This window comes from Cetorhinus maximus, chromosome 31, assembly GCF_964194155.1.
Source record: "Cetorhinus maximus chromosome 31, sCetMax3.hap1.1, whole genome shotgun sequence".
NCBI classification, from domain to species: domain Eukaryota; kingdom Metazoa; phylum Chordata; class Chondrichthyes; order Lamniformes; family Cetorhinidae; genus Cetorhinus; species Cetorhinus maximus.
The window spans coordinates 15,330,803-15,353,106 of NC_135909.1; the positions used below are offsets into that span (position 1 = coordinate 15,330,803).

Genomic DNA, 22,304 nt, shown 5'->3' on the forward strand with positions numbered 1-22,304 from the left:
ATGAAAGCACCGATTTTAACCTGCCTCTACCACTTGCCCCAGACAGTGCATTCCCGATCCTTACCACTCACCAGGGAAGATGAATCCTCATGTCCCCATTGATTCATTTAAAACCTGTGCCTTGCACAAAGAGAAGCTGTTTCTCACTGTCTAATCTGTCTCAATCTGTCGATGCCTCGCCGTCCTGTATTCCCGACCGTCAGGCATGGTTTCTCAGTCTGACCCCATCCCTGCAACATCAGAAAACTTCTTGGCCAACCCCTGCTCCTTGTTCGCATGTTCCATCAAATTACTCGATAAATCGGAATGAAGAGCGTCCTTAAAGAAGCAGTCATTGGTTTAAATGAAGGGACTGAGTGGTGATTTAATTTCTGTAACTATGCAACTTCTGGAGGGAGCCCAATAGTCAAAGTGTGGAGTGTGGAAGAAGTGAAGCTGGATAGAAGGTCAGCGATAGAGGGAAAATATGACAGATTGACAAAGGTGCCATGAATTAATGGACAAAGGCAATTTTGATGGTAGCAATAAGGGCTAAAAAAAAGGTGTTGATAGTGGTGTAAAGGTCAGAAAGCAGAATGTGATAATAGGAAACAGGGGTAGCATTGTGTGAAAGAACAACATGGAACAGGCAACAGGGGACCCTTTGGGGGATGGGGTGGGGGTGGGGTCGGTGGTGAGGAATAGGAAGTTAGAAAATGAGATAGAAGGGTGTAAAAAGCGGATTAAGTTGTGGATAAACGAATAAAAATAAAACCAGGTGGATAAAAATTTAAAAATAATTTAGAAAAAAAGGGGACTAAAAGGGGGTGCGAATAGAGGAGAGAGTTCCTGGTCTGAAGCTGTTGAACTCAAGATAAGTCCAGAAGGCTGTAAACTGCCTAATCGCAAGATGAGTTGCTGTTCCTCCAGTTTGTGTTGAGTTTCACTGAAAAATTGCAGCAGGCCAAGGAGGGACATGTGGGCATGAGAGCAGGATGGTGTGTTGAAATGGCAAGTGACAGACATGTCTGGGTCGTGCTTGCAGACAGACCAAAGGTGTTCCGCAAAGTGGTCACGCAGTCTGGGTTTGATGTCCCCAATGTAGAGGAGGCCGCATTGGGAGCAGTGAATGCAGTTGACCAAATTGGAAGAGGTGCAAGTGAAGCCCTGCTTCACCTGAAAGGAGTATTCTGGCCATTCGATGGCGAGGAGGGAGGAGGTAAAGGGGCAATTGTTGCACCTTCTTCGATTGCATGGGAAGGTGCCATGGGAAGGGGATGAGGTGTTGGGAGTGATGGAGGAGTGATCCAGGTTGTCCCCGAGGGAACGGTCCCTCTGGGATGCTGACGGTTTGGGGGTGGGGTGGGGGGGTGAAGGTGGTCTGGGAGGATTAGGGGAAGGTGGTGGCATCACGATTGGGTTGGATGAAATGGCGGAGGATGATTCTTTGAATATGGAGGTTGGTGGGGTGGAAAGTGTGGACAAGGGGGACCCTATCGTGGTTCTGTGAGGGAGGGGAAAGTGTGAGGACTAGAGGCACGGGAGATGTGCGGGACATGGTTGAAGGCACGGCCAAACACAGTCGGTGGGAAACCTGGATTAAGGAAGAAGGAAGTCATGTCAGAAGCGCCGTTTTGGAAAGTTGCCTCATCGGGACACATGCGAAGGTGCTGAAGGAACTGAGAGAATGGGATGGAGCCCTTACAGGAAGCAGGGTGTGAGGAGCTGTAGTCGAGGTAGCTGTGGGGGTCGGTGAGCTGGATTTGAATATTGGTGGGCAGTCTATTACAAGAAATGGAGACAGAGATGTCAAGGTAGGGAAGGGAAGTGCTGGATATGGACGATGTGAAGGTGATGGAGGGGTGGAAATTGGAAGCAAATTTGATATATTTTTCCAGGTCCAAACAGAGCATGAAGAGTCACCGAAGTGAGTCCACTAGAGTTTGCTGGAAGTTCATCAGCATTAATGTACCCATTCAATGCATTTACGTGCTGATTGCCATTACCTCAGTCCTAGAGGCTTTCTTAAGTTTAAACACAGCCTGAGAGTCCCACAGTTTGATTTTGATTTGGCCGGATCAGGGTGCGTTGTCCAAGAGGTTTTTCAAACTTCTTTGCGTTGGAGATGGTGACATTTATTGAAATCAGGAGCATGTTTAAGATCCCGAGAAATCATTACAGACAGTATATCACTGCAACACACGTGAAGAAAATGAACGCAAATGTTAAAGAAGGTTTGTCCATGTAACGGGAATCTGGATTGATCCTGATGCTGAAATCAGTCGGTTTCAATCGTGCCTGAAAGAACATAGAAACCGACAGAACTGGAGTCCCGCAGTTTAGTTTGATTTTATCCACACTTTAACTGTATTGTGGTATTTACACTGAGACGAGTTTGAGCCTTTTCTTGTGTTTGAGCAATCCGGTTCAGAGGGAATTAACAATCAGGGATTTGAGCAGGAATGAAATAAATTACTCAGCAGAATGTGACTCAGGGGCACAGTAGGACAGTAAATGTTGGAGTTGGAGTATCTTTGGACAGAAGCTGTCGGAGTGTCAGTTTCTCGTGACAGAATTGATACCCAAGTTCCGCCGGTAAATCAGCAGGAACTCGACCCAACTCATCCACACAGTCAAGCTGGTGAAACAAAATGACTGGCGGCCTGGCTCTTCCGCAGATCACTCGGCTCTCGGCCTCCTGCAATGTTCCTATGAAGCTCAGGTACGCTCGAAGAACAGCGCCTCATCTTTCAATTAGACACTTTACAGCTTTCCAGTGAGATCATTGAGATCAACAATATCGCTCTGGAAAAGTGTCCCCAACCCACCCACCCATTCTCCCTCCCTCCCGCGCTCCATTTTGACTTCGCTTTTCCTGTTTACAGAGGTTATTTCGAGATTCCTTTTCCTCGTGTTTTTATTTTCGGATGGCAGTTGTTCATCAATCTGCCATTCACTCCTCCTCCAGAAACATCCTTTGTTTCTTTACTTGTTCCATTGATCTTACAGAGAGTTTTCAAGGACACGACGGGCCTCATTTTGTGCTGTTGAAAATCTAAGAGCTTATGTTTCCCTCTCTCTGGCCATGCAGCATAAACTATTTTCTCATTTTTTTAACCGGCTTCCAAAATATCACAGGCTGTCGCTTTTGATTTTTTTTTCTTTCCTTACACAGGCTTACAACTAATTACAAAACTAACTTTTCCCAATTCTGGTGAAAGGTCATCGATGTGAGACATGGACCCAGTTTCACATTCTCTGTCACTACCTGAGCTGTGGTGTAACTCTTGCATTTTCTGACTTAACAATTGTGATGTGACAGGTTGGTTAAAAGGATTTGGGAGACAATGAAAGTTATCTTTGGTTGATGTAGCGTCCCTGGCTGCCTCGTTGTTCCAGTCTTTAGTGGTATTATTCTCATTTAGGGGTGTTCTTTAAATTAGTTTGCTCGAGTTGTCAGGTTCAATTCCCGGACGAGCCCTCCTGAGATGTTGAAGACATCGGTGCACTTTTCAACCTCAGAGACTCTTCTTCACTCACTCTAAGTTGGACTTTCCATCCTTGCCTGGATCCCTGTGTTAGGCGCAAGTTCAATGTTGTTCATTTTATAAAAACAGTAAAATTCACTCTAATTATAAAACAGGAGTTTTAAAAGTACTGCAGCTGAAAATATAGCAATAAAAGCGGGAGATTCCGATCATGTCAGTGATTATTTGTGAAGTGTGATCCTGACGCGAGTGCCCGAGTCTAGAATGACGAGAATCCATGGAGACAGATCCTGAAGAGATTGTCTGAGCCCAGAGTTCCGGGTCTCTGTGGAGGGACAGGAGAAGGTCATTCAGTCCCTCCTTCCTGTTCCAACACTCAGTTAGACAATGGCTGATCTGTGCCTTAGCTCCATCCAACTGCCTTGATTCCATATCCTATTATACTGTTGCCTCGCAAAAAACTATTACTCACGGATTTGGAATTATTAATTGAGGCAGCATTTACTGCTTATTAGGGAAGACAGTTTCACACCTCTATCTTTGCGTGAAACACTATTTTTAAAGTCTCTCCTGAATGGCCTGGCTTTGTTGACATTCTGAAATAAAAACAAAGAAGCTGTTGAAAATAACTCTGCAACTCCGGCAGCATCTGCGGCGAGTGAAACAGAGCCTCCCGGAACTGGCGAAGAAGTCACATTGGAATCGAAACGTTCACCCTGTTCCAGGTCTGGCAGCATCAGTGGAGAGAGGGACAGAGTTAATGTTTGATTCTTCGCGAGAGATACTGCCAGACCTGATTCCAGAGACCGGGGCCGGGAAATTATTCTGAATAAAAACAAAAAACTACTGCGGATGCTGGAAATCCAAAACAAATACAGAATTACCTGGAAAAACTCAGCAGGTCTGGCAGCATCGGCGGAGAAAAAAAGAGTTGACGTTTCGAGTCCTCATGACCCTTCAGCAGAACTGAGTAAAGTTAGGGGAGGGGTGAGATATAAGCTGGTTTAAGGTGGGTGCGGGGGGGAGAGAAGTTGGGCGGGGAGTGGTAGTAGGGACACGCAAGCAGTGATAGGAGCAGATAATCAAAAGATGTCACAGACAAAGGAACAAAGACATGTTAAAGGTGGTGATATTATCTAAGAGAATGTGCTAATTAAGAATGGATGGCAGGACACTCAAGGTACAGCTCTAGTGGGGGTGGGGTGGAAAGACTGACAGGGCATTACAAGTATATATTTAAAAATAATGGAAATAGGTGGGAAAAGAAAAATCTATATATGGAAAAAACAAAAGGGAGCGGTTAGAAACGGAAAGGGGGTGGGGATGGGGGAGGGAGTTCAAGATCTAAAGTTGTTGAATTCAATATTCCGTCTGGAAGGCTGTAAAGTGCCTAGTCGGAAGATGAGGTGCTGTTCCTTCAGTTTGCGTTGGGCTTCACTGGAACAATGTAGCAAGCCAAGGACAGACATGTGGGCAAGTGAGCAGGGTGGAGTGTTAAAATGGCAAGCGACAGGGAGGTTTGGGTCTTTCTTGCGGACAGACCGCAGGAGTTCTGCAAAGCGGTCGCCCAGTTTACGTTTGGTCTCTCCAATGTAGAGGAGACCGCAATGGGAGCAACGAATGCAGTAGACTAAGTTAGGGGAAATGCAAGTGAAATGCTGCTTCACTTGAAAGCAGTGTTTGGGCCATTGGACGGTGAGGAGAGAGGAAGTGAAGGGGCAGGTGTTGCAACTTCTGCGTGGGCATGGGGAGGTGCCGTAGGTGGGGGTTGAGGAGTAGGGGGTGATGGAGGAGTGGACCAGGGTGTCCCGGAGGGAACGATCCCTACGGAATGCCGCCAGGGGGGGTGAAGGGAAGATGTGTTTGGTGGTGGCATCATGCTGGAGTTGGCGGAAATGGCGGAGAATGATCCTTTGAATGCGGAGGCTGGTGGGGTGATAAGTGAGGACAAGGGGGACACTATCATGTTTCTGGGAGGGAGGAGAAGGCATGAGGGCGGATGCGCGGGAGACGGGCCGGACATGTTTGAGGGCCCTGTCAACGACCGTGGGTGGAAAACCTCGGTTAAGGAAGAAGGAGGACATGTCAGAGGAACTGTTTTTGAAGGTAGCATCATCAGAACAGATGCGACGGAGGCGAAGGAACTGAGAGAATGGGATGGATTCCTTACAGGAAGCGGGGCGTGGGGAGCTGTAGTCGAGATAGCTGTGGGAGTCGGTAGGCTTGTAATGGATATTGGTGGACAGTCTATCAACAGAAATTGAGACAGAGAGGTCAAGGAAGGGAAGGGAAGTGTCAGAGATGGACCACGTGAAAATGATGGAGGGGTGGAGATTGGAAGCAAAATTAATAAATTTTTCAAGGTCCCAACGAGAGCATGAAGCAGCACCGAAGTAATCAGCGATGTACTGGAGAAAGAGTTGTGGGAGGGGGCCGGAGTAGCACTGGAACAAGGAATGTTCCACATACCCCATAAAGAGACAGGCATAGCTGGGGCCCATGCGGGTACCCATAGCCACACCTTTTATTTGGAGGAAGTGAGAGGAGTTAAAGGAGAAATTGTTCAGTGTGAGAACAAGTTCAGCCAGATGGAGGAGAGTAGTGATGGATGGGGATTGTTCGGGCCTCTGTTCAAGGAAGAAGCTAAGGGCCCTCAGACCATCCTGGTGGGGGATGGAGGTGTAGAGGGATTGGACATCCATGGTGAAGAGGAAGCGGTTGGGGCCAGGGAACTTGAAATTGATGATGTGACGTAAGGTGTCAGAGGAATCACGGATGTAGGTGGGAAGGGACTGGACAAAGGGAGAGAGAAGGGAGTCAAGATAACGAGAAATGAGTTCCGTGGGGCAGGGACAGGCTGAGATGATCGGTCTGCCGGGACAGTTCTGTTTGTGGATTTTGGGTAGGAGGTAGAAGCGGGCTGTCCGAGGTTGGGCGACTATCAGGTTGGAAGCTGTGGGAGGAAGATATCCAGAGGAGATGAGGTCAGTGACAGTCCTGGAAACAATGGCTTGATGTTCAGTGGTCGGGTCATGGTCCAGGTCGAGGTAGGAGGAAGTGTCTGCGAGTTGACGCTCAGCTTCCGCGAGGTAGAGGTCAGTGCGCCAGACAACAACAGCACCACCCTTGTCAGCGGGTTTGATGACAATGTTGGGGTTGGACCTGAGAGAATGGAGTGCAGTAAGTTCAGAGAGACAGGTTAGAATTGGTGAGAGGAGCAGAGAAATTGAGAGGACTAATATCACGCCGACAGTTCTCAATGAAAAGATCAAGAGAAGGTAAGAATCCAGAGGGTGGGGTCCAGGTGGAGGGAGAATCCTGCAGGTGGGTGAAAGGATTCGTTGAACGGGGGGAGGACTCCTACTCAAAGAAGTGAGCACGGAAACGAAGACGGCGGAAGAAGAGTTCAGCATCGTGCCAAGCCCAACATTCATTGAGGTGAGGGCGTAAGGGTATGAAACTAAGTCCTTTGCTGAGCACTGAACGTTCAGCGTCGGAGAGGGGAAGGTCAGGGGGTATAGTGAATACACGGCTGGGATTGGAAGATGGGGTGGGGACGGAGGGACAGGCAGGGGTGGAGGGTCCTAGATGGGTGTTGGTGTCGATGAACATGGTGAGAGTTATTGCAAAACAGTCTATCAATCAGACACAAAATGCCAAAGATATAGTGTGTTTCGCGGTGCTATAAATGCTGACTGTAATTTGCAAAAATGTGCGATGGTGGTATAGTGGTGAACATAGCTGCCTTCCAAGCAGTTGACCCGGGTTCGATTCCCGGCCATCGCAGCAGCGGCGTATTTTTTAGCCTTACCCGTGGTCAGACCACAATTCCGGACGCGTGGAGTTAATCTCTGTGGTTTCCAAAATGAGAAAAAGAGCAATAGAAAGTTTGGGGAGATTTCCAACAAGAAAATCAATGACTAACGAAATAAAATAATTCTAACGTTTTCATCACGCACGTTTTTCGATCGTAAAACTCGAGTCTTGGATGGAAAGATGCATCACCTCCTCCCTCTCGTATATTTCCGATATGTGGATGATACGTTTGCTATATTTAAATCCGCAGCTGCATGTAACAATTTCCTTACATGTCTTTATGGGCTCCATCCTGCGCTCAAATTCACCTATGAAATGGAGCAGTCAAAATAACTCCCCTCCCTTGACACACTAGTTGAGAAATCTTCCAGAGGATTCTCTAGCAGGTTTACCGCAAGCCGACCTTCACTGGTCAATATACGCGTTGGGATTCTTACAGTCCCACGCTCTGTAAGATTGGTCTTATCGGCAACCTTGTAAACAGGGCCCGAGCCATTTGCTCACCGTGCAAGCTTGATGCTGAAACCGGGCTCATCAAAGGCATCCTGCAGGGTAATGGCTACCCTGCTCAGATCATTTCGCGCTGTGTATCACACAAGCTCATGACCGGGCCTAAGACCGTCACTTTCCACCCTAAAGTATATTCTCTATCAGTATAAATTGTTATCTTCTCCTTATATTGGTTTTCTTGCGAGTGTCCTGTTGACTGCAGAAGGAAAAGCTTTCACATGTCTCTTTTTTTCAGCCATTCATAAATACATTGGCTCTTGTTTTCAATTTGAAAACCCGTTTCAGCTCTGCCAGTTTGGTTCAGTCAATCTCCGGCCCATTTTCTCATTGGTATTTGAAAGCTGGTGAAATAGGCTGCTCTCTGATTGGTTACAAAAGCCACCCAATGAGATTCCGAACACATTGACCATTCAGAAGTGGCCGACTGCATTCCCCAGAAGATCGGGGAAGGGTGGGTGCGGGAGGAATTCTTCATTCGTGGTGTCAGTGTGTGTAAGATTGTAGAAAGACCGGCTGTAGGGCCCAGGACAAAGCCAAAGTCAAGTCTCGCTCCTCCCGGGCTGGACTGCAGCTCCCCGCGGGCCGAGTTCACAGGGTCCTGAGAAAGAGCAGCTATGCTGAGCGTGTGGCTGCTGGAGCGCTCCGCTCTTCCGATTGTAACATGCCCGGCCGCTTTCAGGGGACAGGATCAGAAATCAGCCGTTTCTCTCTGTCCCGATGAAGCCTGTGTGAAGGAGTCGGTTGGTAACCTATGTTATTGCGTTTCCAGTGAGCTGAGATTGGCTCTGTTTTAAATCGCTGCTTTGTTACCGCCGGTTACAGATAAGAGATTGACAAATTTAATCTGTTCCTAAAATACCGCCAGGATTCTGTGACGCAAAATGCAATATTACAGCTCCGAAAGTGTGAGATTAAAATTGACTGGAAATTAAGGCGTTCGGCTATTATCTTTTCCCCCCTCAAATTGGCGGGTTTTTAGAGTTTATCAGCCAATAAAATATAAACCAATCGGCACTTCCAATTCCTGTTACCTGGCTCTCCGATTGGTAGAAGATTTGGATTAAGAATGGACTGACCAATCAGAGCTTGAGCCTGACTAAAGTTTCTCAAAACATTCACAATGATTATTTATGGAGGTCAAACTGATGGAATCTGTATCTTCCACCTCACCTGTACTTGAGTCCTAAAATAGACTTTTTTCCAACAGGCAAATAATTGACGGAACCAGAATAAATATGGTGTTTCCTCCAGCCAAGCTAGACTGAAGATTCCCGCCAGCTCCTCCCACACAGTCCGTACATTATCACTGACAGAGCGCAGAGACACAGACAGGACATCAATTTCACAGTCTCAGACAGCAGAAATAGTTCCAGAGTCACACTTTCCATCCATCAATCAAACAGTGCAGGAGAGATAGACGTTGTTCCCATGTTACCTCGACTCAGTACCATAGACGGGTAGTCCACATTCTCACCCACGATCCAGTTTGCACCAGGCCAATCCCATAATATTACATCCTCAGCTACAAACTAAATGTCCAATAAAACTGATGCATGTTTCCACTTTCAAGCTTACAGGCTTAACCTTAATAATGTACACTGAGATTCATGTTAAGCACCGGTCCAATATTTGCACACATCATTAGTTTATAAATTGCAGTATTAATTCCCACAGGTTGTCCTGACACATACGTTAGATGCAAATCCAAACCTCAAGTGCATTATCAGTTTGAGATATTCTGAAAGTAAGTATAACCTGAGATCCAAACTCAGATTCTATTTAAAACTCACCCTGATTATGAAACTGAGATACAATATTAATTTGATGAGTATGGATTGCGCTATAAACTACATGCTAATTCTCAATCCTCACACAGTGTCAAATTAAAGATACTTTACCAATTCAGGACTGAGCTCCATTTTGCACTTGTGTGGAAATTCTGACTCAGAATCAGACACAATTGCCACATATCGAATCGTTTCGTACAAACTGGAGTTACACTGGCGGACCACTCCAGGATCAGATTGAAGGATACATTATCTTTCACAATTGTGTTCACAGTGACAAAGATTTAATACTCAGCCAAAGCTGACACACATTGTTTGCTTTAAACCTACCATATCAGTGGCCTTTTTTTCTGCTGGAAATGTATGTGGAATGAATCCAAACTTATAATTAGTCCCAGAGACTGAAGGTTATATAATGAATCCCACACTCACACAGAAGCAGAGAATAATTCTCAGGCACATTTTCAGTGCCAGATGCTGAAAGATACAGGCTGTTCACTGCACTCACTCACAATAGCTGAATCTGAGTGATACTAACGAAATATGACACACCAATTGTACCACTGAGAGATTTAGAAAGAGTCCAAGCATCACATAGAGTAACAGATGCTGACGGATACAAATGGAAGACCACACACTAACACACACACTGTAAATTCTACTTTCACATACACTACCAATGATTGAAAAACACCAATTGAACCACACAATTGTTTATAATACCAAAGTTTGACAGACGTGATACAGAATGAATCTCATGCTCACTAACGGAACCAAGTGATGAAATAAACATATGATTCCCTCACTTACTTTACAATATCACAGATGCAGAGTGTTATTGACAGATCTGTATTGAATCTGACGCTCAGACGTTACGAGAGTCTGACATGTATGTAACATATACAGAGTGGATACTACACTTAAAGTCCTGACTTGGAAATATATCGCTGTTCCTTCACTGTCACTGGGTCAAAATCCTGGAACTCCCTTCTGAATACTACTGAGTATGTACCTACACCACATGCACTGCAGTGGTTCAAGAAGGTAGCTCACCACCACCTTCTCAAGGGCAACTAAGGATGGACAATAACTGCTGGCCCAGCCAGCGAACCCAACATCCCACGAATTAATAAAAAAAGGGCACCAAAGACTTCAGATTCAGAATAATTTCCACGTTCACATACAGAAGTACTGATTGATAGAGTTAAACACACACATACACACACACACCTTTAAGAGATTCAGAATGAGTCCCAAACGCATTTGCATTACCAGAAAGTGACTGAGAACAAAACACTTGCACACCTGCAGTTCTACTGGCCGGCTCAAAAAGTGTCCAGACACTCATACAATACTCAGAAAATGCAATATGCAGTCTGACTATGACACAGGTATATTGTACCAGAGAATGAGAGACACAGAATTACTCCAACACTAACTTTCAGCACCAGATGCTGACTGATAGAGCAAAACCCTTCCACATACAGTTCCACTGACAGTTTCAGAATGTAACCCACCTCTCTCAGTATCAGAAAATACTGATACAGATAGGAATGGAATATAACACAAATATACTGTCCAAGAGAGTGACTGTTACAGAATGAATCCAAACATATTGGTAGTTCCAATGACAATGTCTCCACACTCACATACAGTAACCAAGACTGACAGCTTCAGAATGTCTTTCAGTTTCACACAGTACCAGTGAGTGACATAGACATTGAATCCCACGTTCACAAAATGGGCCACAAAAGGGCAGTGAAGAATGTATCTCACTCTCAAATACAAAACAGCGGTCTGACGGTTTCAGCACAACATTATAACTTCTGCTTGGTAAAACAAAATATTATGAAATGTCATCTCCACCGTTAGTAATTCCAAAACCTCCCTTCGCCGTCCAATAAAATGTGAACGGTTCTTGTCTGTTCTGTCGCTCTCTGAGTGTGCTGACATCTACTGGCCAGAGCTGAGAAGTGCAACAGAGCTGAACTTTTTTTTAAATTCAATGGATATGAGATTCGCTGGCTCGGCCATCATATTTATACAACCGGGAACACGTTTGTACTGCAGGGAAGCATTTTACACAACAACAAAGAACATTTCTCAACACCAGAGAACACAATTCCACAGCAGGAAATATATTCTAAACATGTGAAACACTTTAACACCATAATGGAACAGTTGACATTAAAAACAAAGCAGCAGAGTGGCGCAGCGGAAGCGTGCTGGGCCCATAACCCAGAGGTCGATGGATCGAAACCATCCTCTGCTATTTACATTCTTATTAATGCCCAAAGGGAACATTTTCTGTTGCCCACAATCATGTCTGTTATTTCATCAGTTTCTTCTTTCCAGTGCAAAAATTATGGATTCAAGCTGTAAATGCTGCAAACACATCCCAGCCAATGCTTTCCCCTTTCCCTCAGCCCATCCCTCCCAAAGAACCTCCTATTCACTATCTCTGTATGATTACCTGAATAGAAAAAAAACATCTTCTTGGATGGAAACAATATCGTCAAGGTCATATTTTTTAAAGTTAATTCACGGGATGTCGGCTTCGCTGGCTGGGCCGGAATTTTTTGCCCATCCCGAGTTGCCCTTGAGAAGGTGGCGGTGGGCTGATTTCTTGAATCTTGCGTTCCGTGTGGTGTAGGTACACCCACAGTGCTGTTAGGAAGGAAGTTCCAGGATTTTGACCCAGCGACAGTGAAGGAACGGCGATATATTTACAAGTCAGGATGATGAGTGACTCGAAGGGGAACTTAGCCGCAGGTTTTCCGAACTATAGGACACCCTGCAGTAATTCGTCATCTTTATTTGAACAGCAGCGTCCTCCCTGTGACATGAACCACCGAGAAGGACAAAACTATCAGTATAGCGGAGACAGCATCGCACCAAATACACAGTTCATCATTATCTGGACAGAAATTGTCATTCCTTCTTAATCACTGGTTTAATTTATGGAATACCGTCCCCATTATTAATAACATTAACCATAAGAATAAGTAACCATAATTATCATAAAAAATTCATTCCTTCGGGTTTGCATTAGGTACAAATTACACTAAATTATTATTATTTGAGTGCCTCTGATTGTTTCGTGTCTTGTTTTACCTGTTAATAGCTGATTGGAATTTAACGTGCTCAGATTACCACTCATTCCGTCCTTATTGGCCTTACTTGAGGTGATAACCAGCATGTATGTGACCTTTCTGCTCGAACTGAATGTCTGTCTCTAACATATTGCGGTCCCTCATTGCCAGATGCTCATTCACTACCATATTGTTAAGTCATACTAAATTCCAGTGAGTCTAGATCCAACCTGATCAACCCTTCCTCATTAGAAAACCCCCTCAGTCAAGGGAATATCCCAGTCACCTTTCTCGGGAAATGTCTTCAATGCAAGTATGTCCATCCTTCAGTAATCAGACCAAATCAGCACCCATTATTCTAGGTGTGGTCTCGCCAATGCCCTGAACAGTTGCAGCAAGGCTTCTCCGCTTTTCTATTCCAGTCCCCTTGCAATTAAGAACAACATTCCGCATGCCCCCCTAAGTATTTGATGCACCTGCATGCTAACTTTTTTTCAATGATTCTTTTGCAGCGTCACCCATTTCCATCTGTACTGCAGCATTCTGCAATGTCATCTAAACATTTTTTGTAATTCTTGTACAAGGATCCCTCTGTACCACAGGATTCTGCAGTCTCTCTCCATCTCAGTAATATTCCTCTCTCCTATGCTTCTTGCAGAAGTGGGCAACCTGACATTTTACTACATTGTACTACATCTGCCATTTTATCCCCACTTACTTGAACATCTACATATCTATGCAAACTCTCTGTATCCACCTTACAACTTGCTTTGATTCCTATTTCTGCATCATCAACAATTTTTGCTACCATGCAGTGGGTACCATCATCCAAATTATTAACATCGATCGTAAATGGTAGAGGCCTTAACACTGAACTCTGCATCTGTCCACTAGTTATAGTTTGCCAACCTGAAAATGACCCATTTATCCTGACTCTCTCTTTCCTGTTAGTTAGCCCGTTCTCAATCCATGCTAATATATGAACCCTAACAACATATACTCTTTTCTTGTGTAGTGACATTTTATGTGGCACCTTATAGAATGTCTTTTGGAATACAACTGGCTCCCCGTTATTATCCCTGCTGCTTACATTCTGAAGGAACTCTAAAACAATAATCTAACAAGATTTCCCTGTCTATATCCCCTTCTTAGACTTTTTGAATTACCCTCACCATTTGCCTTCCCTCCTAGTTTTGTGTCATCCGCAAACTTGGCCATAGTACATTAATTTCCCTCATCCAAGCCATTATATATATATATGTGTGCGTGTGTGTGTGTGTGTGTATGTATATAAATATATTTATATATATATATATATATATATAATTAATATATTATGTATTGTCTGGAATTCGTGTGGCATGAATGTTTCTTCCACTTGTCTCCTCAGCTTGGCTATTGTCCAGGTCTTTCTGAATTTGGCCATGAACTGCTTCAGTATCCGAGGAGTCGTGAATGGTGTCGAACCTTGTGCAATCATCAGGTTTCTGACCTTATTTTGGAAGGATGGTCATTGATGAAGCAGCTGAAGATTGTTGGCCCGAGGACACTCCCCTGAGGAACTCCTGCAATGATGTCCTGGAGCTGAGATGATTGACCTCCAGCAACCACAAACATCTTCCTCTGTCGTAGGTATGACTCCAAGCAGCAGAGAGTTTTCCCCATGATTCCCATTGACTCCAGTTATTACACTCGCACTTACTGTTATACTTACCCTGATTGATTTTTAAAAATAATTCTCATCTCCTAGTTTCAATCAATGTCCTAATTTAGAAAGAGAAAAGCAGAGAAATCGGCACAAACTAACCAGTTACCTCCTTTCCTGTGAGTTAAAGCATTGAATATTTTGAACTTGGCCGGTTTGCTACAGCCCCTTCCTCTCAGCCCTTTATCTCTCGCCACTCTCACTCTTCTCTCCATCTCTCTCCCTCGCGGCTGCTCCCGAGCAGCTCTGCTGCTCTTCTTTCTCCACCCTCCGGTCTCACTCAGCTCTCACTCTCGGCTCCTCCGGCATAGTCCCAAGTTTCTCACTGTTTAGGAAATTCCTGGATCTTCTTTTTGTTCAAGGTAGATGACCTCACTCTTCCCAATGTTGACCACCACCGGCCACAGTTTTATTCACTCACTGAATCTGTCAATGACCCTTTGAAACTTGCTGCTCCCATATACGCTACTAACCATGTCACCTAACCTAGTGTTATCAGCAAACTTGAATATAGGCTGGAAGTTATTAAAATTTACAATAAAACAGAAAATGCTGTAAAAGCTCAGCAGCCCTGGCAGCATCTGTGTAGAGAGAAACAGAGTTAACGTTTGAGTCCGTATGACTCTTCTTCAGAGCTCGCCACTACTTTACCCTTTTTGTCCCTTATTCAAATTTGTATCCATGCTGTCGCTGCCCCTTTAATCCCAGCTGCTGGAATTTTACCAACAGGTTCATTATGTGGGACTCTTTTAATCCCTTTGGAAGTCCAGACACACATCATCATCCTCGCTTCCCTGGGCAATCTTCTCTGACACGTCACCAAAGAGCTTTATTAAGTATTTCAGTGCTGGTTTTCTGTTAACCAATCTGTGCTGGTTATCCTTTATCAACTCATGTTCTACCGAGTGACAATTAATTTTGTTCTGGATTATTGTCTTTAAACGTTTCCCCACCACCAGCATGAGACTAACTGCTCTGTAGTTACTGGGTTTATCCCTCTCCATTTTAAACACGGATGTAACATGAACAATCTGCAGTTGTTTGGCTTCACTCCCATATCCAAGGAGGATTGAAAGATTGTGGCTCGAGTTTCCGCTATTTCCACCCTTCATTCCCTCAGTAATCCAAGGTGTATCCGATGTGGATCGAGCAGCTTTTCTACTGTGAGCGGTGCCAGCCTTGTGATAGCTTCCACTTCATCTATTTTCATCCTATCCAATTTCCCCACCAATGACATTAGCAGCATCCGCTTGTTTTGTGATGACAGGTTTAGTGCAAAGTTTACGAGGCAAATACCAGGGATGGGCCGGTTGTCTTTCAGGTGAGGTTGAACAGTTTAGGCTTGTATCGCCTGGAATTCAGGAGAGTAAGAGGCAACTAGATTCAAACCTTTAAGATCCTGACGGTCTTGACAGGGTGAAGGTGGAGAGCATGTTTCCTCTTCTAGCAGAATCTGGAACTAGGGGTCACTGTTTAGAAATAAAGGGTCGCTCATTTCAGACAGAGTTAAGGATTTCTTTTCTATCCGAGGGTCGAGCGTCTTTGGAGCTCTCTTCCTCAAAAGCTGGTGGAAGCAAAGTCTTTGAATATTTCAAAGGCAGAGCTAGATAGATTCTTGATTAACAAGGGGGCGGGGGGATGAACGGTTATTGGGGGGAGGCAGGAATGTGAGGTTGAGGTTACAATCAGATCAGGCAGGGTCTTATTGAATGGCGGAGCAGGTTCAAGGGGCTGAGTGGCCTACTCCTGCTGCTAATTAGTTTGTTTGTATGTTCTCACTTAGTACGTCAGCCATGCCCTCTCCCCGCACAGGATCTCCAAATCAGCCCCACTTTCAGTGACTGCCCTTATGCTGGTAAAAAAATCTTCTGTGTTTTCGGTTGTTACCTGCAAATCTTTTCTCATTCGCTCTCTCTTCTGATCTAATTTCCTTTTTCCATTTCCCCTCTGCACTTTCTGTATTCTGCTTGGTTCTGTAATGTATTATGAATCTGACGATTATCATCAATCTTATTTGGAGAACCCACAGAGCACAGGATGTGTAGGCAACAGCTCTCAGCTGTCCCAACATTTCACTGAAATGAGTTGTCTATTTAATTAAAGTTCTGGTTATTTAGAGAGTTCCACTCCTTCCCTCTTGTACTTTTGTTGCAGTATCTCGGTTAAAATTACACAGCAGCTCCTTCCCCCTCTGCACTTAACCCTCACTTGCAAAAAATTGAAATTTTTAAGCCTGCACTCTGAAATTTACTCTCTCTGTGTTTGAGCTCACAGATCTCTTGAGTTCTTGTTTGTAATTTAATTGTTCCACGTAATTTACCTGAAATTTAGGTTTGATTTTGAATATGAATTCATTTGCATTGTAATTCCAGTTTAATTGAATTCAATATATCAACAAACTGGAAGTTTGCTCCTAGTTTCTATGTTTTCAAAGGAAAATCTAGAAGTGACTTATTTGTTCTGCAATAACGTGCCTCGGTTCAATAAATCCTGTTCGAAACAGAATGCTTTATCCAGACAATACATCTACTTGATGAGCTGATGGTGAACGGAGCTCTCAGCTTTTACTCACTGATCTTCACAAGAGTTGATTCAGTTTTGATGCTGACTTGTTCGCTGGTGTCGATTTACTCAGACTCTTCACCTGATTTCTGTGCTGTCCAATGAAGCTTTCTCAGCAGAGTTCTCAATAATAACTTGACTTTTCCTCATAGGATTTCAAACTTGATGGTTTTTGAACTATTTATCAAATGATTTAGTTTTGTAAATGTCACAGTCGCTCTCATCATCAGGCAGAAAGTTTAACTGCTGTGTTTTCAAGCAGCCGACAGCTTTATTTGAGATGTCATGGAGACAGGATTTTGGGTTTGGATCCAGTCACAAATCTGGCTGTGATGCCTTGTGGCTCCAGCTGTCATGTGACCTGCCAGGGGATGACATCATAATTGCCCCAGTAATGTAGCTGTGGATCGGGCGGTTTTTTAAACTCTTTCACTGGGACTGACTTGGTCACACTCGCCTTTGAAAAACAAAGGTCTTTCTTCAAATCCCAGAACGGAATTTTCTTGTAACAAGGAAGGCTGACACTCCAGTACTAAGGGAGGAGTTGTCCTTCAGAAGAGACGTTAAAACAAAGCACCGTCCAGCCTCTCATTTTATTGTAAGTGACCGGATGGTGCTACAGCAGCAAACACACGAGCAGTGGAGTTATCCCCGTCCCGAGTACTGGCTGATATCTAACCATCAATCAACAGCCCGAAGTATGATCACATTGATGTTTGTGGGAGTTTCCTCTGTGCAAATTAGCTGCCCCTTTCTGACAGAAAGTGTATGTTCCTTTTCCCTTAACCAGTTTCGGTTTTGCTCAATTAGACATGAAATCTGACTTAAAACTCAACTCGGGTGGCACTCAAAATCACAACAAATGAATCATTAATAAAGGATAGAGGGTCTAATTGATCAGAATGTGTGAGGGGCTAATGTTTTCTGTATGAAGAACTGATTTCATTAAGTCACTAACCTCAGTGTCCCAGCTCAATGTCACCCTGAGCAACAACTGGCAGCAGGTTTTTGAAGAGATGATTAAATTGGGCCCTGATGTTGATGAAGGTTCCCTCGCGCTATTGAAAGGAGCGCGGATAATTCTCCCACTGTCTTGACCAACTTTCCTGACTCAATAACACCACCAGAAACTGCTGCACACAAAGAACTAACTGATGGATCAAAGTTTAAAGTGGAAAACCAAACCCCTTCCCGGCTTCACACAGGAACACATCGCCCTTCAAAAAACTTTCTTCATCAGATCCAATATCTGATCATTGCGAGACAGGCACCTCCTCCTGCCTGAATTCATTATGTGCAGGAATTGGATTTATTTTGTTTCATCAGCTCATAAAAGTATGCATGAGCCGGGAAACTTTCATGATTTCCTGTGTTTCAATGAGAAATTATCAGCTGAAATTTTTAAAAAGACACAGAAAATGCTTGTATCATGGAGCAGGTTTGTCCATCACAGGATTAATACAAACTCACTTCCCGTCCAATCAGTGAGGGATGGAGACACTGAGAGAATATGAACAGAGAGGGAAACAACTGGATTCTAATTCCGCCCCGCTGAAAAAAATACGACAGAATTGGGTTAACAGACAGACGTTTCAGGATTTAAATTCCCAAATATTGATCAAAGGATTGGCAGCATGTAAAATCTAGGAAATGCAGGTTGGAGAGGATAATTTAATTATCTGCAGTATTTACTCGGGGTTGAGTTGTGTGCGGAATTCTAGTTCAGGACTGGAGACTGTCAATATTGAGAGAATAATGGCATCAACAAAGGCTAACACCTCGTTTCAGTTCCCTCCAGATTTAGTTTTTTCTTTATGAAGAGGGGGTGGAGGAATTAACTTCATGAGGCAATATGTACACACTGGATCATAATTTGAAAACCTGCTCGGTCCAGGATTATGAAAATCGGAATATACAAACAGAAGTAAAGTATTCTTCCCTCATGCCTGTTCTGCCATTTAATGAACTCATGACTGGTCTGTATTTTAGCTCTGTCTATCCCTCTTTGTTTTGTAATTCTTAAAGTTCTTACCAAACAAAAGCCAACAGTTTCAGTTTGGAAATTGTTGATTGACTCCCAGCTTTAACGCTTGATTGAGGGAGAGAATTAATTATTTCCACCACCCTTTGTGTGAAGAAGTTACCCCTGAAAGGCTTCGATCTAATTTGAAGCTTATGTCCCCTTCTTCTGGTCTTCCCCCACCAGAGGTAATAGTTCCTCCCGATCTACCCTGTTAAATCATTTAATCATCATGTATATCTCAGTTAGGTCGCCCCTTAATCTTCGATATTCAAGGCATTACGAGACCAGTCTTTGAAATCCGTCATCATTTGAGTCTGGTATCACTCTGGTGAAATTCAGCTGCTCCCACTCGGAGGCTATCCTTCCTGAAGTGTGTTGTCCGGAACTGAACACAGTGATGTAAATGGGATCTAAACAGAGTTTTATAAAGCTGTAGCATGAGCTCCAATCCTTTGTATTCTACTAGCATTGTTACAGTATTTTTACCTTCCTGTCCACTAGCTTTTAATGATGTCTGTACATAGCTTCCTGCTCCTCCACATTTTCCCACATCTCACCACAAAAATAAACAATCCGCTCTATCCTTCATAGGATTAATTAGACAGCCCATCACTTTAAAGTTCGTTTGCTAAAACTTGCTCACTCATTGAACTCATCAAGCAAATTTCAACATAAATGTGTTCCCCATGGATTATGTTATGTTTCTGCTCCATCGTCATTAACTTTTTCCATTGCCTCCTTTCATGAATCCTGTCTGATAATCATTCCAGTATAATTTGGGTGAGGAACTGTAATTGTCAGTCTCAGTTTTGATGAAGTCTGAACAAATCCGTGATCTCCAGTGAGATATTGACAAACAACGGATTTCAGTTCTATTTCATTCAAAATGTAACAAAACAGGAAGCAACAATTAATTAATAATATCCACAAACTAACAACTAGGATTGGATTGGAACCAAATTTATGCAAAACACAATAGATTAGCAATCCAGCACCTTAAACTCTCAGTCACCTGGTCACCTGTCTGAGTTTTAGAACACAGTCTCACACCCTTTTTCCATCCATGAGAAGTTGGTAAGAAGGTTCTGAATGAGCAGCCTGGTGCGCAATGTTGGAAATGCAGTTGAAACTGTAAGTGAAAGGAATTTCTATCACATCAGGTCAGGGACTGTTTGGAATGGACCAATGTGAAACATTTCCTGACAAATTAAATTATGACAATAGAAAAGCTTGAAGAGTGTATGTACTCTTCATTGGTTGTCAAACATTCTGTCAATTGGTAAACCGTATTGTATAAGAAAGAATATATTTGGGATGATTTTAAATACCTAGACTAAATCTCCCCTTAACGTTCCCTGTGATAAGAAGAACACTGGCAGTTTTTTCCCAGTCCATCCACATGTGGTATCCTTCACCGCTCATACCATTCCAGTAAATCTCCACTGTACGCTCTCCAAGGTCTTGCTGTTCTTCCCAAAACTATTCCCTAGCCCTCACCAGGATCTTATAATCATTATTATAATGGCATATGCCTCCAATTCTTAAATCACATCTACCCACATAATTCTTGTTAACTAACATATGATGCATTATAGATGAGGATAGGCTTCCATCAATGTTAATTTCCTTAAAGGCGTCGAAAAATGGATTTTCAATCTCTATTAAAAGAATATTGTGAAATTCAGCAATCAGTCATGGACACCCCGCTTCCTTCATTCCACTTATTGCTATTTTTATTTCTGATGATCCGACTTCTTTATCACAAAGGTTTCCCTCTTCTACTGTAAATCCTCTTCAACAAAAGTGCTCATTTTCTCCATCCACAATTTACAACTGTCTTCTTTTATATTTAACTCTTGTTTAAAAAGAGGTACTGGACGGACTGGCTGAACTTTATGTTGGTAAGTCGCAAGGACTTAATGGGATGCAGCTGACGATGCTGAGAGATGTAATAGTGGAAACTGTGAAGTTCCTGGCCAGACCCTTCAGAATTCTATTTGTTTTTGTAATGGACAGCAACAAACCACTTATTTATCCCAGGACACAATATTGAGTTAACGTGAATCGGTGCTGAGCAGGTTCTAACGTCCCGCGTCTCCAATTCTTTTTTACTTCAATGACCGTTCCTTGATGTAAGCTTTTTGCTTCACAACTCTTGTTTATTACGGGAAACAAAGATGAAATGAATTTAATCGGTGCAGAGCAGATTCCAACGCCCGACATGTCAGTTTTGATGTAAGTTTTTTCCTCTAAAAATGAGACCCCACCTCCTGGGAACACAGCAGCAATACTTCCAGGATCTGATTTACAACCTTGAAACTCAGTGAAAGGCTTTCACCCTCCCCTCGGGCTCTGACCGCCGCTCTACCCTCAACATTCCGCTTGGATAAGCAGACAAAACAACTTCCTTCCCCGCAGTCCCCCAGCACAGACTGGATAAAGTCCCAAGCTCGTATCCCGCTAATCTCACATTGCTCCACCGACTTACAGCAGGTATGATCAGCAAGTTTGCAAATGACAAGCAAATTGGTGGTGTGGTAAACAGCGTGGAGGGAAGCTTTAGACCACAGGATAACACAGGCGGACTGGCCAGATGGGCAGAACACTGGTAAGTGGAACCTAATCCTGAAAAGTGTGATGTGAAGCATTTTTTGAGGACTAACAAGGCAAGGATCACACGATGTTTGACAGGACTTTATGAAGCACAAAGGATCAGAGGGACCTTGTTGTGCATTTCCAATATCTTTGAAGGCAGTAGGACAGGTCGATGAGGTGGTTAAGAAGGCAGATGGGTTACTTGCCTTTATTAGTCGAGGCATTGACGATACGAGCAGAGAGGTTATGTTGGAACTGTATAAAATGCTAGTTAAGCCACAGCTGGAGTACAGTGCGCAGTTCTGCTCGCCATAATATAGGAAGGATGTGATTGCACCAGAAAGGGTGCAGAGGAGACTCACCAGGATGTTGCTTAGGCTGGAGCCTTTCAGCTATGAAGAAAGAGTGGATCGGATAGGGTTGTTTTCCTGAGAGCAGAGGAGGCTGAGGGGGCGACCTGGTTGGGGTGCACAAAGTTATGAGGGGCAACGATTGGGCAGTTAGGAGGAAGTTCTTCCTTTCTTTGAGAGATCAATAGCCAGGGGGCATATATTTAAGGTATGGGACAAGTGGTACAGAGGCGATTTGAGGATTTTTGTTTCATCCAGAGTGTGGAGGGCATCTGGAACTCACTGCCTAAAAGGATGGTAGAGGCGGGAACCCTCACGGCATTTGAGAAGCACTTAGATGAACACTTGAAACGACGTAGCATACAGGACAAAAACAAAATACTGTGGATGCTGGAAA

The 22,304-nt window shown here is 43.8% G+C and overlaps 1 protein-coding gene and 2 non-coding genes across 4 annotated transcripts in view; all 3 read left to right on the top strand.

Moving 5' to 3' along the window:
* Nucleotides 1-22,304, top strand: part of LOC144670298 (uncharacterized) — a 940,207-nt gene that overhangs the window by 302,938 nt on the left and 614,965 nt on the right. The gene's annotated exons all lie outside the window — the stretch shown is intronic.
* On the top strand, nt 7,182-7,253 carry trnag-ucc (transfer RNA glycine (anticodon UCC)). The gene has a single exon. It is a non-coding gene; the product is annotated as a tRNA-Gly (tRNA).
* On the top strand, nt 11,781-11,852 carry trnam-cau (transfer RNA methionine (anticodon CAU)). Its single transcript has one exon. It is a non-coding gene; the product is annotated as a tRNA-Met (tRNA).